The sequence below is a fragment of the Mya arenaria genome, chromosome 15, assembly GCF_026914265.1.
Source record: "Mya arenaria isolate MELC-2E11 chromosome 15, ASM2691426v1".
Classification (NCBI taxonomy): Eukaryota; Metazoa; Mollusca; class Bivalvia; order Myida; family Myidae; genus Mya; species Mya arenaria.
In genome coordinates, this window is record NC_069136.1 from 17345768 (window position 1) to 17368871 (window position 23104).

At 36.2% G+C, this 23104-nt stretch overlaps 1 pseudogene; it reads left to right on the forward strand.

Annotated features, from left to right (window-relative positions):
* Positions 1 to 12467: 12467 nt before the first annotated feature.
* The window catches only part of LOC128219157 (neuroglian-like), a 43860-nt pseudogene continuing 33223 nt past the window's right edge, over positions 12468 to 23104 (forward strand).

Sequence of the window (23104 nt, forward strand, 5' to 3'; positions counted from 1 at the left end):
CAAATTGAGATGAGTTTAATATATGTTCTCGTTCACACCACTTATTTATTCTATTCCGTATAAAGGAGTAATTGAAAATATTTGAGCAGTAGTATTTGTTATTGTTATCCCTCTATAGTTAGCAGCACAACGATCACCTTTCTTAAAGATAGGAACTATGACGCCTTTACACCAAAACTCATGATAAATTCCTTTGTCAAAAATAAAAATCTTACAAGATGGGGGGGGGGGAATAAAATGCTTAGAATCAATGAAAAATCAGCAACATTGTGTTGCAAATAAGGACTTTTATGTCTTTTTAAATTTAATATAGTTTTATAAATCCCTGTGATCGTATATATTGAAAGCTGAACTCTCACAGATTGAAAGTTTTGACAGCGTTTTTAAACTATCTGCGCATGCGCGCAGGTAGTCTTAAGACCGCAAACTCTAAAGAACTACTTCTATTCATGTCGTTTTAACCCATTTTTTGTCTCAATGCGCTCCATGTTTAGCAGAATGACGTCGGAACCATATAAAAATAGATTGGTTGTATTGCAGTCCGAGTATGACTTTTGGCTTGTTCGGCTATTTCCGCGCTGTAATTCTGTATCCCGGCGTTTTATATTTAGCAGAATATAACTATTTTTAGATCGCTATATTTATCAGATTAATGTGGGTCAATATAATGGAGGCTCTGGTAGGAAGGTAACATACTGATATTCACTCTGAGTTTAGCCCATGATGTTCCAGAAATTATTACCGACCGCAAGTGTCCCATCGCCTGCAGGATTCGTTATTATAACCTGACGTGACCCTGAAGCACGCTTATTTTTATGGTGCATTATTTATTTTACTTTTATGAGATAAGAAACAAAAATGATTGTCTGAGTGTCAAAATAATTGTATCTCAGGTTCCGCGTTGCTAATGCTTCAAATACTATAATTTACCTGCTACACAATAACAAGATACTATTCAGTCTATGATTTTAGGCGTTTATATTTCTAATGAGAAGTTTTCATTTTTTGCATAAAAGCTTCGTTCCGGTGTATACTTAGTTTTAGACATTAGGCTTTCAATGATTTATATCAGCACACATGCCCTGATACGAAAGTGAGCCATGCATACGTTTGGTGAAGCAAAGTAGTTCGGATTAAACCTGTAAAACATCCAAAGAGTACGAAGCATTCATAACATCACCAGTACTATTTCTACACATGTACTTACATATAACATAAATAACATTAAATTTATCAATAAACCTTAAAAAGCACAATCATATTCTCATTCTTAGAACAGACATGTTCCGATAATATAAAAATAGTTTCAACTACATTAACTGACCGATATTTTCTACATACATTAACTGACCACATGTTTGTCCTCACCACGGGGAAAAAACCATCTGATAAGCTCTGCATTTTAAAGCAATTATTGCTAAAGTTGTTCGTAAAATAAAATAATTTTCCTTAAACAATTAAAACGTGTATGTTCATAAAACTTGCCTAACGTATGATATCTAATCAAAGCATCGAAAAACCTTTAGAAACGATTGAAAGGGGCATGCATTATAACTTCAAATACATGGGGATGGGGGTTACGTCGACTGAAGTGATAAGCTGAAGTGTATGTTCATAAAAGGAAATGGTATATATGATGTATTATACTTTCCTATCGTATAATATCTAATCAAAGCAACGAAAAACCTTAAGAAACGATTGAAAGGAGCATGCATTGTAACATGAAATACATGGGGATGGGGGCTACGACGTTTAACAAGTGAACAAGCGACGTTTACATAATATACAAAATGACACCGGACGCCATAAAATAGATGTATAGATATGTATATGTTTCCTAGCCCAATCCGGGCACAAGCTCTCTTGAACCTCGGCACAGTTTTCACTTTTATCTATGTGCCCTTCACCCACTCCAATTGTTCAAATAAAATTTGCAACTCTCACATATTTGCCTGCAGATAGACTTTCAGCGCATTCGCGCTTTGATTACTTTTTGTCTTGGAACGAGCCGATTTATGCGAAAATGCATGGAAACAAATGGTATAAGACTGCTGACAAAAATCAGATCGCAGAGTTTCATATTTAAGTTCAAAAATTGTCAAAACGCTAAATCTGTGAGAGTGCAGGTTTTAATATATATCAATCATAATTTTAAAAAGTGAAAATAGCCACACGTCCCTTTAACTACTCAGCGATACAATGTTAAGGGAGATCAATACGTATGAGATTATAAAGCATGAGATTTGTTATAAACTAACCATGTACTACAATAGTTACTTCCCTTAGTTCCGGAAATTCATTGATCTTTCACGCTTTTTTATGGGAAGCTGCCATGATACGATCTATCTTGCAATGCCATCAATTTTCCAAGGAATTTGACCGCAGTGTGGTAAGTTTTCACGATTAAATACTGCTTGCAGTTTGTTCCAGCGGCGGGCCCTAGATTTAACCTAAGAAATGGACTGTGCTGATTCTCGATCGGTAGATGCTTGAATCGTGACGTCATCATGAGGACTCTGGGTATTTAGCAAATTGGACGACGGCAGACATGTAAGCCATGACTTGACTGGTGAATATCTACCACCATCCATTATCATTTTTGCCATACACTTGATAAATGCAATGCTGTCCCAGTGTTACCAACACTAATGGTCGTTTAGGGATACCCTTTTGAGAATTTGGACACTTACGTTTCTCTGTATTACAACTACTCAAGTTCCAGGGCTTTTTCTGCCAATGTTGGGAAAAATACCATGGACATTTGGGGAAAATTTGAGTCGGGGGAAAATGCCGAAGCACTGGCCGAAGTTGGGAAATTGTACAGTTAAAATATCAAGCTGACTACAGTGTACGAAATTCGAATTTTATTCCACTAGCCCATTCGGGCTACCAGATAAGAAATTTTACTAGCCCAAAACCAATTTCACTTAGCCCAAACTTAAATACTATGAAGTATCACTTGTTCATAATAGTTTTTGGAAGTTTAATACGATTCCACAACGATTCTGATCATCTAATCAAGCACGCTCATTCAGTTTCAATAAATGTTCCCCAATCTGAACAATGCGTCAATAATAAATTATAGTCATACATATATTAGTGTTGTCATCAAAAGTTCAGTAACTAATAAAGGATTTAAAAAGGTGATAATGAGAGAAAAATATTTTCTGAACATATCATTTATTAAATGGAAAGAATTATGCATGTACTTTAAGTTCCGTTATCCAATGCATCCTTGTCAAATCCGATATCCACAAGCGATTGTGAAATGACATTTTTCTCTTTTCAACTTTCATTTATTTCTGTTTCACTTTCAAGTTTCGGAAGAAACAACAAAAATATATCGATGTTTATATTGCCAATATTCCTATAATTGTTCTTTAAAATAAATGGCAAAGCAATTCAAAGGTATAAAATAGAACCTTACTGTAAGTACTGTACACTGACAACGAGTACTATATCCGACAGTTTTCCTTTCACTTTGATTAAATTTGTCAGGAAATAAACGGGCACCTGTTTTCTGCACATTTAAGACGATGTTTGTAGAATGGTTATTTTCTGTTCGCATTAAAAACTTAAATATCTTTCATTTTATTTTAGCAAATAAATAAAATATATTTAAACGAAATAAATAAAATATCAATGTTGATATTGCTATTTTAGCATTGTTGATTTGCATAGTCATCTAAGTTGTCGAAACTGCCGATGTTATCCGTTAATTTACATAATGGGCGGAGTTATTGACGTCATAGAGTTTGACTGCTGCTATAAATAGACACACTTACTGGTTAGAAACTGATCGATGATAACTTGTCACTTCAGGCATTAATTAATTTTGACATGTGTTGTATTCATTGATTAAATAAACAAATATTCAGCACATGGCTTGAGCCCTGAATCGCAGAGCAATTAGCTTTTTGGTCATCGTAAATTTCGGCGAATCCGACTTCGCTGTTGTCAAGGCAAATTAGTCGCTCCAGTCGCCTTGAAGGACGCATTCTTAAATAATAAGGTTTTGCTTATAAAAAATACTATGTGTTACGCCTTTAATTGGGGCTAGTTTCTGTGGAAATTCGGTAGCCCCAGCTGAAATTTGGTAGCCTCGGGCTATCGGGCTACCGCGAATTTCGAACACTGTGACTAGTTTCCTGCGAATGAGGAAATTATTTAATATTTGTGTCTTTTCCCTTTTAAAAGACCCAAAAATGGCTGAAATATCAATCCTTGGGGTGTACATATCTTGCACCTGTCATTATTTTGCCTGCCCGGGGGGGCAGCGGGCTGACCCAGTGGAATTTGACATCTTGAAATGTTTGAAGTCTAAATCCCCACCCTAGAGACAACCATTTTTGTCTAGATCCCCACCCTTGAGCCTGCTTGGTGCATCAAATGCCCCGGGGGTAGGTAGCTGAAATCACTAAAATCTTGTTGACATTTGAGTATTTTTTTTGCCACATTTCAAAATCTTTCCTATTTGGCGAAATTGCGAATGCCAGGGGAGGCCCTGTGGGGTAGTCCCAAAGAATATCCATAGTTACAAAGTTTCAGTCAAATATTTTTGATAGCATGAAAGTTATTAGACTTTGAAAACAAACTTTAACCATTTGGCAACGCCAATGCAAAAGTGACCATCTAAGCTCTTATTTTCTTTGAAACGTCCAGATAAAAAGATATGGGGTGCTACAAGGGGGGTATTTATTTGAGTATGAAAACCGAAGACAAATTCATCATCTAAAGGGATATAATTGAGGTAAAAATTAAGTCTTTGTCACTTAATGAAATGCATGGATAAACAGCTATTTTATGGAAATGTGCAAAGAAACAACATGAATATCGAAAGCACTTTTAGAAATTTCCTAAAGCCTTTGCTCTAAAAATGGGGAAGGGGCATTTATTACGGGAGGGGTGTTTATTAGGAAATATACGGTATATATGTAGTTAAATGTGATTCAAGAATAAAGCTGATTTATCATGCAACATCCTGGGATCAAATTGGGCTAGCATACTAGCGAAAATGCCCGTAACGTTTTTAAAATCTTAGCTAAAATTCTGCCTTAAAGCTAAATTTTGCTCACGGATTTGAACTCTAATTGAGAAAAGAAAAAAGACTGCAATTAGATGGTAAATAGTAAGACGGCCGATTTTTACTACATTTTGCTAGTCAATTTGTCTGACATTTTGCTAGTTGAAACTATTTTAACTAGCACAATTTTGACAGTGAAAGATTTTGCCAAATTCGAACCCTCACAGTCAGGCTGACAAAAGAGCAGCAGGCCTCAAAGAAACCTAGGTATAATATCTTGTCATTGCTAAAATATGTTCTGGAAAAAAGATACACCTGATTAGTTTTAAGTTTCTGGGGCCATATTCAATAAACATCTAACATTGATCTTAAAGATAAGAGTGAAATCTACCTGTTTTGACAGTGTCAGAAATCTATGAATCAGTTCTGTACCCGTTTAAAATTCAAATTAGGTGAGACAGTACCTTTAATATCGAGGTCATTCTGACAATGTCAGTAAACCATGTAATCGCTAAGAATATATCATACATGTTGGATTGGTTCTCCTATGTGTTTGCGAAATATTTGATTTACGTTTTAACAAAGCTGGAATCAATGAAATAGGATAACTAATTCTACTTTCATTTTTTGATGAATGCTTATTTTTAGAAGTTTTCTGCTGTAATCGTTTATATTCTACAGGTATAGTGAACATTCTTTTGTGGATTTAGTATTATTAATACGACATATCGTGACTTTCATGTGACGCCTCTCAGACTCGCAAAATAAATGGGTCTAATTCGCGAAAACAGATGACAAACATGAAAACCGCTCTGCCCCATTCATGCTATGTCTGGGTATAGGTGAAAATAAATGGAGAATACAATCCCTGTATACCTTTGAGTATTGTTTCTATTTCTGGGGCAATCTTCTCGCCCCATCTCACAATTTTCTTGACAGAAAAATTCGATAGGTCATCCATCATGCATGCACTGTCTGCTACTAGAAAAACACGAATAAAAATATCGCCGTCGTCTTTCGACTTTTCGCGGTTACTCCCCTTTTTTATTTTGTGGCGTCGAAATTCCCGATTCCCGGGATGTAAAAACCGGCCAAAGTCTATTTCCCGGGACCCCGATTCATTAAGTTTGTCAAATTCCTGCCTTTCAGGAATGGTGTTCTGTCCTTAGTTTAAAGTTTCAGTCATTGGAAATGATATTTGTTTTCCTACAGTCGCTTTTATAAATTTATTTTTTTGGCGACTTTTACATACAGGTCAGTGTAAGGTTACAGACACTACAACAGGCATATAACAACAAAGATTTTAATGGAAACAAGTCTGTATTATTCAGGTTAACACAGAAAACTAACAATTAGAATGTTAACAAACAAATGCATAAAATCTCTGCTTGAGATAAGCATAAAAAAAACATATTTCATCCCAGTTGCGATGAACTCTAAAAATTGACAAAAATGATCACACAACTTTAACTGTAACTTTTAAAGTTTGTAGAACCAAGTGCCCCAAGCACATTGTTTTTCTAAAATAAACACTTTTCCTATCAAGTATAGTCAGTTTCTGCTGGTTATATCAATAGAACATATTTTTTGTATGAGATAGAAATAGACTGCACTACGGTTACGGACTCTACACATTGTAAGAACCAACACATGCTCAACATTTTCTATTTGAAATACACATGTTTGTGTATTTTCAACAGATTAACTTTAACTTTGCTGAGTTCCTGTGTATTGAATTTAAAATGACCTCTTTCATTGACAAGTTCAGGAGCTTCTAGCTTTGAAATGATATGTTCTGTTGGCTCCTGAGAAACGTCTGACTTCTCAGGCCACACATATGCGTTTCCAGCTTTCTTCATATATTTAAGCCCATATTCTGTTTCAGATTTACTTGTAATTTCAGCAACGTAAACACTTATGGGTCCTTTTCTCGGTTTGAGCCCAATGGTAACAATATCACCAGGTTGAAAGGCTGTATCTTGTTGGGATGTTGTTGCTGCTGTCTCTTCTATTTTTCTCCTCTTGGCTTTTGGTTGCTTGGTCTCCGATTTTCTTTTCAAAGTTATTTGTTTCTGTCCTTTTGTTTGTTCTTTGCAGGTTGCTTTAGGCTGCTCCTTGTTAGATGGTTGTTTCTTCTTTACATTTAGTTTTTCTTGGACTTTACTTATAACATCAAGGTTTCTTTTCTCCCACTTATTAACTATGTCTACATTCTCACATTTTGATGTTACACCATTCACACAAGCATCACAGTAACAACTAAGTTTCCTTGAGTTCAGCTCATAGTCTTTACCAACAGACTTAACAGAGTGCAGCTTCCGTGTTCCAGTTAATGTTTGTACATTTGTTTCTGGTCGGTTTCTATTCACATTTTCAACAAATACAAATTCTCTTCTCGACAGAGTGCTTTTTACAGTGTCCACTACTTCCATATTCAGAGTTTCTTGACAAAATTGGTAAACGTCTTCAGCATTACCAAGAACTTTCCTGTTACTTATTACAGCACGATAACAAGCATTCTTTACAGTTGCACCCAACCGATCACAGACATTCTTTCCATGAGACGTTTCAAAGTAGTTTCGAGTCATTTTGGGCTGCTTTCTGAGACTGATATCAGCAAACGCCTTTTTCCCCTTGTACTGGGCTGCACACCCATCAGTCCACTCGTGGAGTTCACCAATCTTCACCCCTCTGCTTTCTAGTAATTTAATGGCTTGATTCTCGAAGACAATTGCTAAATCCGCATCATGTTTGGTTTCTTCACTTATTCCAATGATGGCATGTTTTACTGTAACATCTTTGTCATCAAGACTTTCTTTATAGTAGCACATCATTGGATGTACAGTTACCTGGTTTCTATCAAAGAACCCTGACTGCACTTCACTTTGGAAGACACATGCATAGTTCTCACTGAAATCCATTACCATGGCTACAGATCCCTTTGTTAATTTCTCTACACATACACCCATTTGTTTCTGTTGCCAGGATGCTCTAAATGCATGCTCTGGGTTGGGTTCAATGTATACCTTAGAATATTAATATATATGGTATATAAATCTTCATATAAAGACAGGTTTTGTGAAAAGAAAAACCTCAAAAGGTATAAATGTCCCTATATGGTTCAATTGTATTGTTTCTGTTCATAAAAATGTTTTTGAACATACTTACAGTAGACTTAGAAACAAGTGGCCGTATTTTGTAGAGTCTGTAACCTGAGTACAAGTACAAATCAAATATTACTTAAGCTTCAATTCTGTACATTTAACAAGTATCCACTGTGTCTGTGATCTGTATATTATAACACTGATTGTATTCATTGGCATACACGCCAATCTTTATGTAAAAATATTTCATCTCGGCTCCGTAATAGGCTACACAAAATGAAATTGTGTGTCATACTGTCATAGGATTTCCATTAAACAACCTGTTCAGACCATTTTAGTTTGTTATATGTTGGGCATGGCAATTTCAACAAATAAGCATCACAACATGTGCATTTCATGTGGACAATTGCATTCATTCAGGGCATCATGTACAGACATATGGTTTTGGTTACGGACCCTACGTAACATAGCATGGAATGTTTAGATAAGGATAATACATACCTAGAGCATCACTGGAACCAACACCTTTAGTGTTTTCCATTTGAAAGGACTTCTTGCTGGAATCTGACCGACTATTACCCAAAATAAGCCATTTTCTTAGCTGATTCCATCATTACAGCTGGACTGTTGTATTTCTTAGAAAGGCGGTTGTTTTGGATGATGCAATAATTCATCACAAATATTATTGCATCAGCCGTTTTATTGGTATTTTCTAATAGTTAAAAGATGATGCAATATTGCACAATAAAAAAATTGCTTTTACCATGAAAAAATATAAGGAAATATGCTATTGAAAACAATGGAAATTTCAAATCAAAATTTGAAGGCAGATTTTGTAGTGTCCGTAACATTAAATATGTAAAAAAATGCAACTTAAAATCAAAATATTCCAAAAATATTTCAGCCATTAAACATACTCATACAGAGGTTTTTATTTGTGGAATGCCACATTTCTGTCATTAATACATATGTAGATACAAACCCATGGTTACGGACTCTACAGATTTTTTAACCCTGAAAATCTTACAGGTGAACCTCCTTCTTTTTAAGAATGTGAATCATGAATGCCCAAAGCAACAAAAAAATGGAAGTTTGATTAATAATCAGTCTTACAAAACAGTTATCACTTGTAAATGGGTGAATTTTCAATGTTTTTCATGCATATAACAAGGGATACTTATTGTGATTTTGAAAAATTGGCAAAAGCACCACTTTATGTTAATAAGTCATATTTTCTGTAATAATTTGTCTATTTTCTTGATTTATCCACCAAAATTTAGCACTTGAAATTTTCTATAAGCTGAGGTAATGCATTTTTTCCAAATCATCATGCAAAATAGATATATAACAGTTTGAATATATAAAAAAATCAAATGAGACAGCATAACGCTTGAAAATGGCCATTTTTGGGATATGTTTTTTGCTGTTACTCGAATACAAATTGATATTTTCACTTGAAATTTGGAGGCCAGCAGGAGTGGACTAGGTTACATGCTTTGGCTGCAAAGAATTAAGTTTGAAATCACACACTTTCCTTCAATCTATGTATAACAACCCAAAAATATAAAATGGACAAATACCGTGTTTTAGCCGATAGAAAAAGCCCTGAGTTCTGAACTGCAAATAGCATGTCAAAAAATATGAAGTTTTATTTTATTTTAAATTCTATTATAGATTCATTAAAAGTAATGATATTTAAAAATTACATAAACATACTAGTATATATTTAGTGAACAAAGCTGATAATTTTCTATAAAACATGGGTTACAGGCGCGGAGCTTACTAAGGGCCAAGTTGGGGTTACGCAGATAGATGCTTAACCCCTTCAACTGGCGTACCACCCTTTGGTTTTTATGCCCCCACAAAGTGGCGACATATAGGGTTGCCCTTGTCCGTACGTACATATGTCTGTCTGTACGTACGTACGTCCCGAAGATTGTTTCCGATCTAATTCTTGAAAACCGTTTGTCCAATCCTCACCAAACTTTAAACACATGTTTGTGACCATAATATCTTGATCAAGTTCCTTAGCCATGGAAATCGCTTTTGTCATTTAGGAGTTACGGCCCTTTATTTGCAAAAAAAGACTTGAAAAATATGTCCCGAAGATTGTTTCCGATCTAATTCTTGAAAACTGTTTGTCCAATCCTCACCAAACTTTAAACACATGTTTGTGACCATAATATCTTGATCAAGTTCGATAGTCATGGAAATCGCTTTAGTCATTTAGGAGTTACGGCCCTTTTTTGCCAAAAATACTTCAAAAATATATGTTTCCAATCTAATTCTTGAAAAGTATGTGTCCAATCCTCACCAAACTTTACATACATGATTGTGACCATAATATCTTGATCAAGTTCGATAGCCATGGAAATAGCTTTAATCATTTAGGAGTTAGGGCCCTTTATTTCCCAACAATACTTAAAAAATATCATCTCGATGTAAATGAGATGTGGATCCAACAAGTTTTTTCCTGCCTGAATGGCGCCATATAACCTATACAGTCTTGCGATGCCGTAAAACCCAACTCAACTCAACTTATCCTATATGTGCAGATTATCCTGAATAATCATTATGGCTTATTTTCTGTGACAAAAAATCGAAGTGGGGGCATCCGTGTCCTATGGACACATTTCTAGTTATTTCAAATTTAGGTTTTTTGGTATGCCAAAAACTTTGACCTGTCAAAATTTCATTATGCATTTTTTGTACAGTCAGCTTCATGCCTGGGTTCATTGTTTACGCCATTTGTCCATGTAGGTGAAGTTCAGTCTCTAGTCCACCTAAATGGTCGGCAAGCAGGGCATAACACTAATTTTATTATAAGTTGACCCACAGGATCACCTACTCCCAAAAATTGGTGACCGGTAAAAAAAAACAGGGTGTCCTGCAGCAGTTTGCAGGGTTGTCAATAAGAACCAGCCGCCGGCCGAAATGGACGGTTCAAATGGAGTTTGGGCCGGTTCAAATTCGGAAGAAAAAAAAAATTGATCGCGAGTCTTTTTGGTAATAAATGTTCCTTACCGCTTAAAACGGCCCTTTTCGCCTATAACATCTCTTTTCGATATTTAGAGCATCGCCTTGACTGGTTTAAAAATTTTCCGATAATCTGAATCATTATCTTACGATTCAACATATTTGTTGACGCAGTAGACGATTTTTTGTTTATCAACATTGCCGACATTTTGACCCGATTCTGAACCATGACCTGTAATGTCAGGCCTGTGATCAATAAAATAAAGTTGTATTATTGGACTTTTGGTAGTTAATTATAACTTGCAGCATTGTGTAAATTCGAGGAAAACGAGACAGGAATCCCCACAAACCTGCGCAGTCAACGTTTTACGCATCTTTGATACCAATGACCTTATTTCGTGATTTTCCAAAATTCTTAAAATAGTAGCATAGTATTGTTTTTTTAGTGCATTGTATTTATCGATGTTTATACTTCATGGAAATGAATTTATAGCAAATAAACAAGCAACAAACTACATGAAAAAGTATCCATGAACTCTCATTATTGTAGTGTAACATACTGCTGAAGACAGAAGTACGTCCATAGTACTTTGATGTATTTGGTTGATTACATGTATATACAAATTAGCATAGTCTGGTCTCCATGTGGATGCATGGAGAATGTACTATATAATATATAACAGTCTTCCCGAAATTGTAAAAATTCTGCCTGTACGCCGGACAGGCACTTTGCAAGTTCTTGCCTGTCCGAAAAAAAATTTGCCTGTCTGAACAAATATGTTATAGTATACATAAAGAGTAAAAAAAATGAATGTCAACTGTTTTTAATGCTTTCCTGATTTAGTTCACAAAAAAACAACATATAAACACAACACTGACATGTCGTTTAGTAAACATAAACACACTTGGACTCGCAAAAAAATATTTAAACACCGCCGCCATTAAGGTGCTTTCTGGTTTTTCAGTCCTCCGGTCATTCCACCAACCGCCGCCATTTTGACTGCAGACATTTTAGTAAATTGAGTGCCGATGATTTTGATTGTACTTTGTTGCAAACGAAGAACCTATCAAAACTGATGTAATAAAATGCCTTTACTGATGAATCGTATTTACTCGCTTATCCCCGGGAATCAACATCATGATAGCATATCGGAAATCCGAAATGGCCGACTTTTGGCGATGTTATGTGAAGTCAATATCAGTATGGGATCGACTAACTACCGCAAAGGCAAATAATCAGCGGAAGTTTTTATAGACATTTCGCTTTCAAATACCTTTTCGTTATTTAGTCGTCTCAAAATATGTCGGTTATCCGGACCGTCATTTTCGGAAGACCTGCTGGACCCATACAAAATTTGCCGAACATGTCTGGCGGACTGGCACATTTGGGGAAGACTGATATAAGACCAGTCGATCCCTTCAGGGTTGAGCATGCTTTTCCCTGAAGGGATCTGTTGGCCTTGTTGGGCAAACATGTTTCAGTAGCTTAAAAGAAATTATTTTAAATTTCAATGGTATTTCATGAAAAAAACATTAGCAAAAGGGTATAAGAAACAAAACTTGAATAGCTTTAAATTTATTAAAAACCTGTACAAGTTCCCAAGGGCGACACCAAAAATTGACATTAGGAGGAGCCTAACATAGGGGCATTTCAGGCATTGCGAATGTTCAGAAAAAGTGTCGGTCATTCCTACCGACCAATTTGCCGGTCCAACAATTTTGTTTCAAAACTTGCTTTTTCAAATTAAGCCTTGTTGCTAATTTTACATTGACAAGGATTAAAAAGGGACAGTCGAAACTTGTTGGCAAGAGAAAAGTATTAATTGGACAAAGTCATGGTACATGAGCTTAGTGATCGGTCTTATATATAATGTCCGGCTTCTGTCTTCCATCGTCCAGCGTCAACAATTGCTTATAAATGTCATCTTCTCCTAAACAACTGGACAATCTTATTGAAACTTTACCGGTGTGATCCTTGGTTGGTGCTCTTTCAAAATTGTTCAAAGAAATGAATTCCATATAGAACTCTGGTTGCCATGGCAACATTAAGGAAAAACTACAATTTTTTTTTGACAAAAACCATGAGGCCTAGAGCCTTCTTATTATAATTGATAATATATAATTTTCTTATGATAAGAAAATTTTATATTATTAATTATTATTATGTAATATTAGATTTTCAAATGTCATACTCAAACACTAATATTCTATGGTTAAGCACTGTCAACTGGCCAAATTTCAACCAGATATCTGCATAAATTTTATATATTTTTGACATATTAAAAAAAAAACTACTTTCACTTTCAAATTAATGTTTGGAAATAGTTCCAAAGGCTGGTACCTAATGAAAGAAAGCCTCATTTTGAATTCCAAAGTATAAATGGAGGGATTTTTAAAATATCAAAAACATAAATTAGCTCAATGAAAAAGCACGGCCAAACGCTTAAAGGCAAATGGCCGCTGCATATGGTTAGGTACTCTTACGCGCTGTCCCTGTCTATGGGGTTGTCAATTCCAGGTTTTCTGATGGCAAGTGACATAACTAACATGTTCACAGGTTGCAATGCTGGGTTCATCTCCAAGTGTTGGCTTTATCATACCTGTCTTGAGCCTCTTTGTGTTGCGGTGGCCACTTAAATGTTGAACCCATCAATTTAAACTGATATGCCAGAGATGTGTTAATTGAGCCTGTTATATAGGCTAAAAGGGCTTCAATGATTGTATGTTTGGGTAGGTGTTGTGCATTTATTTATTTTTCTTTCTTATTATTTTAACAGGCCCAGGAGGAAATGATAAAGAACCAGCCAGCTGCCACCAGTCGAGCTGTACGTGGTGTACGCCAACATGAGGTAATTTGTTCGTTACATACTTCAAGATCATAATTATATTGGAAAATTGTATCCAAATGGATGCATAATATGAGTAAGTTTGGTCATACACGCTCATTGATACTGTCTGTTTCATTCCTAAATGAATTTCTTTCATGCTGTTTGTCAATCATTTCTGGACGCGGCTTTGAGATAATATCATTTTCTAATGAATCTGCTGACTTGTACTGTTCTTTGGTCTGTATTGTGCATATATTCGCACATTTTCGGCTCATTTAAGCAAACATTACATTAATTGCAAATTCTATAAGCATTAAAACAAAACTTACTACACATATATGAAGAATCAGTGCTGGTCAAAACGTGGCCTTGTATGGAATTTCATACCAGCTTTATTGCAAGGAATTCCAAGGCAGGAAGACCATCTCCAAGTTCGCAGAAATTCTAAGTATGTCTGGTTTCAACGCTTTCAAAATACATCTGGGTATTCAGTTGAGATTAACCTAAAAGTTGACTTTATATTTCAGGAATTTTGTCCTAAAAATCTTTGAATTCATGAACTACTGGTTAGGCCTAAAAAAAATAATTGTTTGGTTAGGGTTACATCCTTTTCAAAAATAGGTAGGGTAGGTAGGCTTTTTATTTTTCATATCTTTTTTTTTATTAGGCTTTATATTTAGAATATCATTTTCAAAATTGGAGAATGGTGTTAAAGTTATCTTCTGTATAAGCATTTAAGGTTTAAACTACATATTGAAAAGCAATTAAAAAAAAACTATTTTTTTATTTGTTTTATTTTTTTTTCATTTTTTTTTTCAAACTGACTATAAAAACGTTAGGGTCGGCACCTATTCCGTAGGTAGGGTTGGGTAACCTGAACCAAATGTATTTTTTTTTTTGGCCTTAGTGTCTATAAAATACAGAGTAAAAATAACTGTGGTCGCTAATTGATAAAGCCCGAAATCTACTAGTTTAGGTCTTGCTTGCTTGTGCTAATTTTGAGAAATGCATCATTAGAAGGATAAGATTTGTATTATTTCTTTAAACAGGTTGGGCTGGAGGTATGTCTTTGTGTGTGTCTTGTGAGTGAGTCTAGCAACCAGTCAGTGACGTTGTAGGACTCAGAAATATCATGCTGTATTGAGGACTTGGACGCTCCATGCACTTTGATGAGTATCATTTTGCCTTAATATTTCCATGTTGTTTTTTTTGTAAAATCTGGTAGCCTGATATTATGGTCATGCCTTCATCTGTCTGTCCATCTGTCTTGTCCTATATTTTATGGGCTATTTGACAGGTTCAGTACAACAGAACAATACATTTTTGCAAGATCATGCTTGATTAGCAAGCGATACACTCTTGCCAGTGACAACCATACAGGTCTTACATAGTTACATATTGTCAGCATGATCAGGTCAGGCTTATTATTATTTTTAATAGAGTTGTGGTTCCTGAGTTTTCTTATATTATAAGAATACATGTACTTTAAAGCAACTTTCTTAGCTGTAGGCTACAATCTTAGCAACTTCTGCCTTGCATAAACCATGTTGGTGGAATCTCCTTGAGTGAAGGTCAAGGTCGCAATACCAGGTCATGGTGATGAGCCTCAATATCTGATCCCCTCCATGTTCCTTTCCACCATAGAAGGATTTTTATGAAGCTTTGAATTTTATTCTTCTAATTTAGGTGACATGTATGCATAAATTATGTTGGTACCTTGCCTTCTCAAGGTCACAATACTAGATCATGGTTTTGAGCTTTGATTTGTTGTCTGCTGTTTCTCATACACTTGTTGGATAGATTTTCATGACTATGGAACTTGGGTTAAAGTTTTAGGGAAAGTTGGAATATTTATTAATAACTTCCATATCCTTTGTTCAATTGACTTAATACTTCACACAGTTGTTCAGGACCATCCAACAATGAGATTACATAACTCCATATCCTTAATACAAGTTATGGCCCCTGATTGACTAAGGTTAAAGTTTTAGGCAAGTAAAAGTTAAGGGCAAGTTTGGATTTTAATAAAAAAAACTTCTATACTGTTCATTAAATGCACTTAATAAAATTCAAAATTATTTACGACCATCTTACAACAAGAAACATAACTCTGTTTTAAGCCTAAATACAAGTTATGGCCCTTGATTTTTTTTGTTTTTGTATATTCTTAAACACATTTTCATAATGGGAAATCCAAGTTATTTGAATGACTTGTGTCATTGTTTGGGCGGGCTGGTGGGAGGGCAGCATCAAAGTCACCTTAATATGTATCAAATAATTTTAGTTAGGTTTGACATTATAAAAGAGACCAAACTTGGTATTATTACATCGTTATTGTATTCTAAGTCAAAGCGGCGTAGTCGAGCGCGCTGTCTTACGACGGCTCTTGTTTGCTGTTGCCCTAAGGGCAAAACCCTGTTTTTTCCCCATAATAGCCTATGAAATTCCACAATTTCATTTTTTTTTCTTTATAGAATGAGAATCTCAGGATTCTTTATATGATGTTTCTAATATATATTTTAAAAATTACTGCTTTATTGTTGTTTAACTCCATTTATCAAACTAAACTGTACTAATTGCTTGAAAAGATGCTTTGAGAATTTCCCCCCAAACTGAAAAAAAAACATGCTTTATTTCCCCAAAAAGAGCAAGGGTGTCTCCAATATCTAATAAAAAGGCCCTGTCCAAGGATCATAAGTTTAACCTTTCAAGATGATGCTTAAATTTTATTTTATTTTCATGTCTTCTAATGTATGTGGCTGTAAAATGAAGCAGTTAATTGTGTTGACTGCCTTGTTGAATTACATATAGGCTGTTTTAAGCCAGTCTTATAATAATTTGCTTGTAGTGTCAAAAAAGAAAACTTCATTCCTTAAAATATAAGTCAGGGCTTCCATTAAGTTTTTGAACTTTCAAAAGTTGAAATTTGGAAGTATGTCATACTTCGGGCGAAGTTGAACATAGCTCTCTGGTTTGTTTCATGCCCATTGTATTGAGAAGATTACACTTTACAGAACACCTTTATTTAGGCTTTACTCTGTATTCGTGATAAATAGGGCTTTCAACAACCCATATCAGTGGTTCTTAAATCAGATAACTTTGCAACAACCACTTTAACTACCCAGTATTTTATTTAAAGCTATACAGAATTTGGTTTACCGTGAGATATAATTGTTACACTGTTATTTGCTGGGGGGTTATGGGAAACCTCAGTGGTTTCATACCATGCCAGATTGAAGCTACATGTAGATACTTGATTTTCAAAGCTACATGTAGATACCTGTTTTTGGCACATAATTGTTAACTGCACTGCTTGTAAAACTACTTGAATCAAAAATGATTCTCCTGTTGTAACTGTTTGGGAACTGTATTTAATGGAGAAATTAATAAGTTGGAACTAAAAGGGTTACTTTTAAAAGTGCCCATAACTGCAAAACATTCTTATTCTTTTCAGAAATTAAAAATTCAACGAAAACTTTCTCAGCCCCTTTATAATTTTTATAATTCTAAGTATCTTTCGTCATTATACTGTCCTCATCCCCCTGTAAATACTATTTGGACTTAATTGACAAATTTGCATGAGTTAAAATGCATGATTTGAAATCAAAGTGTTTGTCTTTTTATTTTCATCACTTATGCTTTGACATTGTGTCTGATCTATCTTAGACCCCTCTGTTGTTTTGATATTGATAGATTTATTTTATGGAAACCGAAATAAGGTAAAAAAAATATCTGTCAATTTTTTCTCAAACTGAAATCCTGACTATTGACTCCACCATCAGACAGATCCTGAGTGATCTGGACAACGCGATGAGCACTCTGGATGCTCCAACTTCTTTTTATCCTATTTCCAACAGACTGCCTGATAATGGTCTTGTGCAGTTCTCGATTTCCCCTTGAAAACTAAGGTCAATGAGTACTTTTATGTAACGAGACAATCCTCATGCAAGTCCTTTTCTTCCTCTTGAAGAGTAAGTACAGGGGACATCACTCTCATGAACTTTTTCTGGCTGGAGGCTTGCCCTTTTCATCTGAAATGCTCGCCATAGTTGTTCCGTCAGAGTTCAGTATTCTATTTCATAGTTTTCCAGAATCCTCTTCCTCAAAGGCATTATTCACAGAATAATGGATTTAAACAACAAAACAACACTCACAAGTTTATAACAGCAAAACCACAGAAACATCAAAAGTGCTGGAAGAACCACTTTCATCAGAGTGGAAACACTGGTTATACTGTTCTATTTATCACCCTGTTTTGTCAACTTCAGTTGTTGCAAAATATATGTTGAATACGAGCGGGTGAATAGTGCCCAAATGTCGAACAGAAACTTTCAAACGCAAAATTTTCCAAAAATGTTTGAAGAAAACTGCATAAGAGTTACCCCCCCCCCCCATCCCCCACCCCAAGGGAACAGCCAATCAGATAAAAGTTAAAAGGCAATGATCCTTAACATTACTATCAAGCAGCACATTTTAAGAGAAAGTGAAGGAAATAATTTATTTTTTTAGGCACTAGTGACCTTTCAGTATCTAAGAGCCAAGCTGACTCTTGAGAAATGTGGTCACAGCATTTTCTATGGCCAGACAGCGAATGTTGATTACATCCTTCAGCTTGAGTTTCATGTCTTCATCTTTATGCATGCTCTTTTGGATGCCTGAAATGTTCAAGTGGTGTTGCCTTGTTGGAAGAATAGATCACTTGGTGTAGAGTCCATGATTGCATCTTGCCCATGAATGGTCCTGCATAATTAGGATGAAGTGGACTGGGCCATTCACATGGATGATATGAAGTATGATATAGATCACTGTTAATCTGACAGGTTAGCCACCTTTTAACACATTGTTCAATCTCTTGATCCATCTTTGGCCACCATGTGTATGATCTAGCAACTTTTATCTTGATCAGGTCATAGCGTCACCTTAGTGCAAGAACTCAATATCTGCTTCTATTTCTATATGCAGTTATTGAGTTATTGCACTAGGGTGACAAATTAGTGTCTTTCATGAGTCTCTCTCAATAGCATTTCTCTTCACTTGGTTGGCATTACCCCTCTAGATCCCCACAGTAAATACATAACCACTACTGACAATTGTTCCATCTGGTTTGTGTATATTAACTATCCCTGGCTTTAAGTTTATCAATTTTGTTTTTCAGTCTCTTGCACTCTGTCTTGATGAGACTTCTCTGATTGCAATTTATTGATTGCAGTGTCCTGTGTAAGATGTGGAGGAGGATAATCAAATCCTTGAATAAAGTGTCAGAGGCGGTGTTCCTGGTCTTAAGGCTGCCTCTTGAGTAGACAGTGGCATCTGTGATCCATTGCAGGCATGTCTGCAGGTCTTGGGAATAAGATTCATGAAGTATAAGTGTCATGATATGAAAGTGATCAATTTTGGCTTTATAATAAACTTTTAAGTCATAAATTGTAACAATATGTTTTGCAGGTAGTCAAGGCAATATTTTGATTGTTTGTCTTTTTTATTGGCTTTTTTATTCTAATAGGAGTCGGTGATTGGTTGACTATTGTAGGTGTTGGTCCTGGTCCTTGATCACCAGTCTTAAAACTTTTTTATGCTAAATTTTGATGCTCTATCAAGAGCTTGCTCTGAAAAGAGCATACTCATTTAAGAGCATCAAAATTTAGCAGCTTAAGTTAACCATGTTAATTTTATTGAAAAATTTAGTCACTGGCAATGTGAAAAGGAGCAGGATTGATATTTTAAGTGGTTGTCCAATCTATGGCTCTCTTTTGATTTCTACCTTGGCCCATAACTGAACACAACAAGGAGATACTGCCATGGCAGTGCCTGCAATTCATAATGATACAATTCAAGATTTATTTTTTTAAGCCCGAAATTGATTACATAGTGTTTTGGGTTATTCTTGTGCTTGCAACCTGCAGACTTGTTTGTGATGAATGATGGAAAGGATTGTGTTCATAAGAGGTGGCTTCAAAAACTGGAATGGTGTCCCTGTTCTTGTCTTCCAGGGTTAATTGTGCATCTACTCCATGTCTTCAGATCTCAATCATGCATATCCAGATGTAGACATCATGGTGGGCTCTAATGGCACTAGAGAGTGCTTCAGGATCATAAGAAATTTTCCCATGAGGAGCTGGAGGGGTTCTGGGGTGAGAGAGGTTGTACACTTAACTTTGATGTTGTTCTGTAGACTGAAGCCTTTCTCACACACCACACTGCTCACAGGAGCTGCTGGAGGAAATCTGGATTGAGGGAGGCTGCACTCTTCACTTTGATGTTGTTCGGTAGTCTGAAGCCTTTCTCACAGGCCACACTTCTCATAGAAGTGCACAAGGAGATGTTCAACAGTTTACATTTCTCAGGCTAGTCCTTACTGAAACCTGGCAGCAGCATTTTGCATAAAGACCTTTATGACAGACTTTGTAAGTTGTTTAACAGAACTGCTTTCCTTCCTCACTCACTGGAAATCATCAGCAGCATTTTACACATAGCCCCATATGATAGACTTTGAACAATCCTGACAACAGTTTTTCAACCCCCGAGTTCTCCTTTCTCACTCAATGAAAATAGGCAGCAGTACAAGTCATTATACACATAGCCCCATATGATAGACTTTGTATGATCCTGAGTTGTTAAACATTAGCTTTCTCCTTTCACACTCACTAAAAGTGGGCAGAAGCATTAAATACATATCCCCATGTGTCCCCAGTGCACTTTCAAACAGAGGACCTAGCTGTCACAAACAGTTTGCTTCAAATTTGAAGCTAGGAGATTTCTCATAAGACCTTCTAAAAAGCCAGTTTTGCTTCTGGACAAAAAGCCTAAGGCTGCCCCCATACCATCAATGATATGTTTTCAGCCCTTGAGCTTTTTGGTCAATCAATTCCCTGACCATGTGTATGATGGAGCCAAACTTTTTTATCCTTATCATACCAGAGTGTCCTTCAAGAAGTATTAATTAAATTATATTTATGTACACTGAACAGCCTATGGGACACTTTCTTCCCTCATCTTATTAAATGTATGCCTGGTCACAGTCGCTTAAGCAAGAGTTACTAGTTTGTCCTTCATCTATAGACTGTTTTAGGTATTTTTGCTTTTGTTCTTTCTTATACCACCGCTGTGTTTTCTAACTTTCCCTGGTCTTAAGTTTCTCAATTGTGTTCGCGCAGTCTCTTGCACTCTATCTTGATATGACTTCTCTGATTGCAATTATTACATTCAGTGTCCTTATGTAAGGCGTGGAGGAAGTTAATCATATCCAGTAAGATAAGAATCAGTGGCTGTGTTCCTGGTCTTACGGCTGCCTCTTGAGTAGACAGTTTTATCTGTGATCCATCGCTGGCACTTCTGCAGGTCTTGGGGTAAAAGATCCTTTGAGAATAAGTATCATGATATGAAAGTGATCAATTTTGGGTTTATTATAAACTTTTAAGTCATAAATTGTTACAATATGTTTTGGAGGTAGTCAAGGCAATATTTTGATTGTTTGTCTTCTTTTATTGGCTTTTTTAATCTTATCGGAGTCAGTGATTGGTTGACTATTGTAGGTGTTGGTCCTGGTCCTTGATCACCAGTCTTAAAACTTTTTTATGCCCCCTTTTGAAAAAAGTGGGGTATATTGTTTTGCACATGTCGGTCGGTCGGTCGGTCGGTCTGTCTGTCTGTCGGTCGGTCGGTCGGAATACCAAATGGTTTCCGATCAATAACTTGAGAACGCTTTGACCGAGGGACCTCATACTTGGTATGTGTATTGGTCATCACCAGCAGATGAACCCTATTGATTTTGAGGTCAGTGGGTCAAAGGTCAAGGTCAGTGTGACCTTTACATGAAAAACGGTTTCCGATCAATAACTTGAGAACGCTTTGACCCAGGAACCTCATACTTGGTAGGTGTATTGGTCATGACCAGCAGATGAACCCTATTGATTTTGAGGTCAGTGGGTCAAAGGTCAAGGTCAGTGTGACCTTAACATGAAAAACGGTTTCCGATCAATAACTTGAGAACGCTTTGACCCAGGGACCTCATACTAGGTAGGCTTATTGGTCATGACCAGCAGATGAACCCTATTGATTTTGAGGTCAGTGGGTCAAAGGTCAAGGTCAGTGTGACCTTTACATGAAAAACGGTTTCCGATCAATAACTTGAGAACGCTTTGACCCAGGAACCTCATACTTGGTAGGTGTATTGGTCATGACCAGCAGATGAACCCTATTGATTTTGAGGTCAAAGGTCAAGGTCAGTGTGACCTTAACATGAAAAACGGTTTCCGATCAATAACTTGAGAACGCTTTGACCCAGGGACCTCATACTAGGTAGGCTTATTGGTCATGACCAGCAGATGAACCCTATTGATTTTGAGGTCAGTGGGTCAAAGGTCAAGGTCAGTGTGACTGTAAGCTGAAAAAAGGTTTTCTGATTGTCCATATTTTATTTTCTTATATAGTAGACAGTAGAAATTTATATGTCACTAAATGCATGAGTTGAAGTATCAGTTTTCAGTGAACATCTAGTTTAATTATGCCCCCCTTCGAAGCAGAGGGGTTATATAATTGCTTTGCACATGTCGGTCGGTCTGTTGGAAGACCAAAGCTTGTCCGAGTGATAACTCAACAATTCCCGGACCTATGGTCATCAAACTTGACATGAAGATTAGGTATGACCAGTAGATGACCTGCCTCATATGCATCCAATGACAAATCAGCTGTCATTTCAGTCCATGCATATTTCATTCAATTGTCCAAATATTTCTGGCAACTTGGCGCTCAGGGGGCATAATGTTTGACAAACATCTCTTGTTTTTATGTATTTTTAGAATTTACCAACAAGGTTGTCACCAATGACAGGCCAAGGTGTACCATTGGGGGGGGGGGGCGGCCTTTACAATGGACACCTTGTCCACGTTATGGTGTTACCAAAGGCAGGTCAGGTGTTAGATATCGCGCCGACCTAGACAGGGACACCTAACTGGATTGAGGGCAAAAAAATACCATGCCCTGTTTTTTCTTGCTCTTTTCAGAGCATGCTCTTTTAAGAGCATCAAAATTTAGCAGCTTATGTTTACCATGTAAATCTTATTGAACGTTTTAGTCACTGGCAATGTGGCAAGGAGCAGGATTGATATTTTAAGTGGTTCTCCAATCTATGACTCTCTCTTGATTTCTACCTTGGCCAATAACTGAAAACAACA